The sequence below is a fragment of the Vidua macroura genome, chromosome 22, assembly GCF_024509145.1.
Source record: "Vidua macroura isolate BioBank_ID:100142 chromosome 22, ASM2450914v1, whole genome shotgun sequence".
Classification (NCBI taxonomy): domain Eukaryota; kingdom Metazoa; phylum Chordata; class Aves; order Passeriformes; family Viduidae; genus Vidua; species Vidua macroura.
The window spans coordinates 6,288,787-6,295,246 of NC_071592.1; positions in this window are offsets into that span (position 1 = coordinate 6,288,787).

Sequence of the window (6,460 nt, forward strand, 5' to 3'; positions counted from 1 at the left end):
GAACCCCAACATCTGCAGTCCAGGGAATAAACATTCCCCGGCATGTGTCCACTTCCTCTCTAAGCTGCTTGTGTTACAGGGAGAAGAACAAGAGCTTGGAGTCAACATCCAGCCCCACTTTTTCCTCTCTTTTTTTCCCAGGAAGCTTTCAGGGCCCGTGATGAGCACGAGCATCTCTGAAAGCAAAAGTTGGCTGCGAAATTCCAGCCTGTTCCCGGGCTTTGCTCAAATCGAGGCAAAGGCATTTGTTGTGCACTGGAATGGTTTGTTCTTCGAGCAGAGATAGAAATGATGCTGTTTGATTGAGGTGGCTAATTACACAGCTTGGAAAGTAAATTACAGCTATCAAATACCCCAGTGAATATTCCCTTACAAATAGGCAGAGAAGAAAATGAAATTTTTTGGGTTTGCTGGCAATTTGGAAATAAAAACATTGTCTCTGGTGGCGAATGTAAAACCAATCCCTTTCAAATTCTTCTGCAACTGCTAAATTCAAATGATGCTTTGTTGCAGACCAACCAGACAGTTCACCCTGATAGCTCTAAGCTACTTTTATTTTTTCTATTTTGAGGGTTTGTGTTTCTTTGTGACTTTTGGAAACCTTTGCCCTCGCTTTACCATCTAATTTTTTCAGTGAAAAATATTAATAGCAACTTTAAAACCAGATAAAACTGCCCAAGTGGAGTAAAAATCTTCATCATAGAGAGTAAATTGCTTGGCAGAAAAAGCTTAATAGGAAAAAACCCACCCTGAACCATCCATCTTCTCAATTAGTAAATACACAAAAGTCTGAATTTCATTCCCACAGGCTGGAAAGATTTATAAGCAAGGATTAAAGTGAAGGGGAATGTGGGGAAGAGCAGCAAACGCCTGGATCGAGGCTGGGGGCTGAGCTGATCCATCTCCATCTCATCCCTGTGCCTCCCTGCCTGGATGAAATAGCTCTTTGGATGCTGTTTGCTTACCCAACTCCTCCCAGAAGATGCTGTTGCTTGTTTTTTTCTGGGACCACACTCCAAACCAACCCTTTATTTCACCTGCAGCCCCACGAACTTGGATCTCCTCTTACATATCAACCTTCTGGGGCCAGGATGCCAAGCTCTGCTCCCCCAAAACCTCCCCTCTGCCTGTGCTTTTGGGCTGGAGGACTGGAACCCAAACTTCCCATACCTTGGTTTCCCCAGGAACACAACAGGTGCCTGGATGGGGGAGTTAGGGAATGTTTTCCAGGCCTTTTTGCTGCAGAACTCCTGCAGCAATGACTCCAATCTCCCTGTTCGCCTCCCTGCTGAGCCTTCAGCCTCTCTCCCTGGTAATGAAAGCCAAGCATCTCTCTGGGTGTCTCTGCGTGCCTGTAAATTCCTGGGGCCTATTAGGACCAAAAAAAAAAGGTCAATTTTCTTGTCTTATCCTCTTTCCGGCCTTTAGGAACAAACCCAAAGCCTACAGCCATCCTCCCTTCCCAACCACCTCATTACCAACATCCTTGTGCATCCCAAGGCTCGCTGGTGGCGTGGGCAAAGCAGCACTTCAGGGACACTTTGGCATCTCCTAATTTGCCCCATGCCACCCCTTTGTCCCCAGAGAGGAGGTGTTTTGTTGTGTGCAAGAGCACACGAGGTGCTCGGGGGGGATTTGTTATCCCATTCCCAGGGGTGCGATGAGGGTTGGGGGTGGATGTGTGGGATCTGCAGCCCCAAGAGCCTGGGGACCTTTGGGGTCTGTATGGGAGGAGAAGAAACAAGACAACAAAGCACTGAGATGTGTGCCAAGGGAGTCCCATCTGAGCCCTGATCCTGGAGTGGCAGCAGCTGAAACTCCCTTGGAATCTGGATGAGGGCAAACACCCTGTAGAAGGTGCTGCTGCTCGGTTTGCTGGGCTCAAATGCAAAATGAAGCTTCTGTTTCATCATCAGCCACAATAACTTGTGTTTCCTCCTCAATACCCAGCTGTTGGGGCTAAAAGTTTAGTCCTGAGCATCCCACTGCACATCCCTGGACATCAGAGCACCCCAGACCCACCAGCTCCTCTGCCACATCCCCACTCTGCTGCAGCCACGCCGGGGATTGGACAGAAAGGGAAAACCCTGAGTGCCCTCTGTGCACAAAGAGCCACTGGCTGCACTTCCAGAGCCTTTTCCCAGACACAGACGGGCATGGCATATCCTGGAGGGGGAATTTTTCCCTGCTGCATGACAGGTTTTGTCCTAGCATGGGTCAGAGAAAGCCCAGCCTTGATGGGTTTCATCTAATTTCAATTACAGTCGTTAAAGCTTGCGCTCACATGAGCTGAGCCTGTCCAAGAGGCCTGGACTGACAGGCCATTAGGGAGAGGTTATTTATAGCAGGCCATGTTAATTTTACAGGATCACAGCCCAGTGATTCAGTGCCTGGCGTGGCTGAAAGGAATCACTCACAGCAGTAAGTGGGAGCTGACATGGGAGCACCTCAGTGCAGCCAGGAGCTGGCGGGTCAGAGCAGGCACACTGCTGGGAGGGGTCACACCGAGGAGCTGGGGTGGGCCATGGGTTGGGGACCCACGTGGGGGATGCTGAATGATCAAATCATCCCTTTCAGACCCAGTTTGCTGTGAAGTGATGGGTTGAGACAGGGAGGAGGTGAAGGAAATCCGGGGAAACGGCTGATTTGAGATGCAGGGAGAGTGGACATGGTGCTGAGTGATGCTGAAGGGAAGGAGCTCCTTTCCTGCAGTACCCTCAGGTTTTTCCAGCCCTGATTTGGGAGCTGTGAAGAGCCCACACTCTGGAACAGCTGCCTTTTCCTCCTCTCTGCTCCACGGCATTTTCTGGAACCACCAGGATGCCCAGTTCTGCAAAAGGGCTTTGCTCAGCCTTTATCTGCCCCAGCAAAGGGCCTGGAGACAGTGAATGAAACATGCTGGAGATGAGGGGGGAGGAGGAACAGACAAAAAAATATAAAACCTCCTGCATTGTATTGAATTCCCTTGAATTTTAAAGTGCTTCACGCTTGAAGCTTTCTGGGTGGAAGAATAGAAATGGGGAGAGGGAGAAAAGGCAGGACAAAAGGAGCATTTCCCAGACATGGCAAAGGACAGCACGAATTGTGGCTCTGGGAAGGGCATGATCCAGATGGTGCTGGGGGGCTTTTCCCACAGGCTTAGAGCAGAGCCCTGCTGAGGACAGCAAATCCAAGGCTGGCTCTGGGGCTCTGAGGTCCTCTCCCCTTCTAACAGCCCATGGTAATCTCATGGTCATCCCAAATTAGGGACCAGCAGGGTTCCGGGGTGGCTGCAGGACAGGGTGGTGGCAGGATGAGGGTGGCACGGGGATGCTGAGGACACAGCCATGGACAGATGGACCAGCTGTCCATTGCTCTGCTCCCCACATCCCAGTGTGCCCAGGAACACCTGGGGGAGCAGGGACCATGTCCCAGTGTGGCTTCCCCAGGCCAGCCCTGCTCTGCTCTGGGGCTTTCTCCATGCCCACGAGTGATGGAGGCATCAGAGGCAAATTGTGGGGATTTTGGCCCAAAATCCTCAGCATCACATCCTCCAGAGGCCACTAGGAAAGGGAGATTTTCTCCAGGAGAACTTTTCTGGAGATCTGGGCTGGCATTTTCCCTCCCTGGGGCAGAGAGGCTCCTCCTGCTCCTGCAGTCACAGGCTGGCAAACAGCACAGACAAGCCAGTGCTGAGGGGAAGAACACTTTTCCTGTAATAAATACAATAAAAGAACCATAATTGCCCTGGAAGGTGACCCCTGGAGTGCTCCAGGCCCCTGTCCCCAAGTCACCCACCCCATCTCCACTTGCAGACAGTGCTCACGCACACATTTCCTGCCAACCTCACCCTGTGGGCGATGTTGACCTCTGACAGAATTGGGCACAACCCAAATAAACCCGACCTCCTGCTCCCCTTCTCCTGGCCAGCCGGGGCACCTCACCCCTGCCTGCTTGTCTGCCCAGCTCCCTCATCACAATCTCCCTGCACATGGGGCTCCCCTTTTTTATGCACTCCTACAGCATCTCCTGCAGCCCTGACCTCGGCTGAGCCATGCAGGCCACGAAATAATCTGATAATCACAGCACTGATAGCAATAATCATCATAATAACCCTGCTCCTGGCCAGGGCACCTGTCACCTGGGCACGGAGTGCCACTGACAACCAGCTATTACACACCTACTGTAATTAGAGTGGTGCCAGGGCTGCGTGTGAGGAGGGGAGTGGGGGAAGCAGGGAAACAAACCCAGCTCTCCCACAGGAAAGTTTTACAAGAGCAGCAAGGCGAGGGTTTAACTGCCAGCCCAAAGAGACATCTGTGATAGAGGGGCAGAATGCTTTGGGCTGGTTTTCTCCTCACCCAGGTGTTGGGTGGCTGAACAGATTCCCCACATTTGCTGGGTTGGATGGAATTAGTGAGTGGAGATGGAAGAGGAGGGAACGTGTGACCCATTGCATCTGCCTGGTGCCACCTGGGATGTTTTGCTGCCCAAGAGTTTGGGGTAAAATGCCCATTAGAAAATCCACATTTACCTTTGCAAATCTGCATTTGCATTTGTGTGTCACAGAATCCCAGAAAGGTTTGGATTGGAAGGGACCTTAAAGCTCATCCAGTTCCACCCCTGCCGTGGGCAGGGACACCTCCCACTATCCCAGGCTGCTCCAGCCCCAGTGTCCAACCTGTCCTTGGGCACTGCCAGGGATCCAGGGGCAGCCACAGCTGCTCTGGGCACCCTGTGCCAGGGCTGCCCACCCTCCCAGGGGTGTTCCTCCCAGGGAACAATTCCTTCCCAATGTCTTTTTCATCTAAATTCCGTGGAGACCCTGGCCCGTGGTGTGTCACACAGAGCACTTCCCTTGGATAGCACCAGCAGAACGCCCACATTCCCTGGAAGCCCCAACTCCCCCTCCCTGCCAGCCCTCCTTGTTGTTCCTGTCCCTGCTCTGGCACATTAAGCCACCGGAATAAGCCCATTGCATGGGCCACTTCACCTCTTCCCCTCTACCTGCAAGGAATCCCAGCTCCTGCTATGCCTTTGATGCCTTCCCTTCAGCTGCCGCCGAGCAGAAATGCTCGTATCAGCAAACAGATGGCGGCTGAGGCATGTAGCATAAAATATATTTATCAAGGCAAACAGCTGTAGCCCATTTCATTCTGAAGATTTCTATTAAAAGTTCTCTGAAGCTACAAGCTGCTCCGGCTCTGCAGCCGGAATAAAGCCGAGGGGACAAATGGCTTTTTTGCAGAGCCTTTTTTCCCCTTCCTTGGCTCTTTTTTCACTGCCTGAAGAAAGCCCAGCCCAGCTCTGTGGCTGTGGCACATTTAGGGGCATTTTTTAGACCACTGTTGTGCCCAGCCATGTGCTCAGGGTGAGGCAAATTATCCAGGAGCTCCAAGACTTGGAGCAACACTGGGACATGTGATCTGCAGGGTGCATCCCCTTCACTGCCAGGGATGGCTCTGCCCAAGGCCCAAGCACCCTGAGCCCTGATCTGGGATGGATGGCCTCCCACGGCCCTTTGGCAAGGTCTGGATCACTGTTTTCCTTGGTTTTACCCTGAAAGGGCTTTGCCACCACATTTACAGTGAGTGAGAATGGCCAAGCTTGGAGGAAATGCAAAGTTTTGCTCAAGAGTAAATGAATTTTCTTGGCAGACGTTCCTTGCACAGCGTTGGAAAATTCCCGGCTTTTGCTACGAATTTCATTGAAACGTTGACAAATATCACAAAATCCTCCATGCAAATGGGAATTTCCATATTTTGTATTAAATATACTCTCTCAGTCCTGCTGTAGTGACTCAGGGAGAGCCTGCTCCAGTGTGGCCCCAGCTGGGCAAAGGCATCCTCAAAGGGGGACATTCCACCCTCTGAGGTCACCTGCCACCATGGCCAGGACTTTGGGATTGCCCAAAGGTAGAAGATGTGACTTGGAGAGGAGATGGGCTGAATGTGGAATGATTTAGAAAGGTAAAACCATGGAGCTGCCTCTGCTTCTTCCATATGGATGTGTCACCTCTTTGCATCACCCACTGCTGTCCCAAATCCCCCTTTTCCCTGCATTTTTCTGCAAAGGAACAGCTTTTCCAAAACGATCCTCCCAAGCCCAAATCATAGACAACATTTTCTCCTCTTTCTTTTTTTAAAAAAAGCCTCTTTTTCTTGCTTTTCTGCATTTTTTCTTTTTTTTTTTTTTTTTTTTTTGGGTGAAAAAATATTCCTGGCAGCCCCTCCTTTGTAACCGCCTGCCGCTTCCCCAGCCAACAGCAACGCATTTCATCCCAAATTCAGCTTTCTATTTTCAGGCGAGTGAGCAGTGGGATGGAGAGTTTGCCCTAAAAATGTGCTCAGAGGAGTCAGGCTGCCATATGTGCCTGGAGAAGTTCCTCGCCAGCCCCCCAAGCGGGGAATCCTGGCAGGGGCTGTGGCCTTACCCAGGATTTGGCCAGCTTCTGGAAAAGACAAGGTGGAAGAGGGTCAGC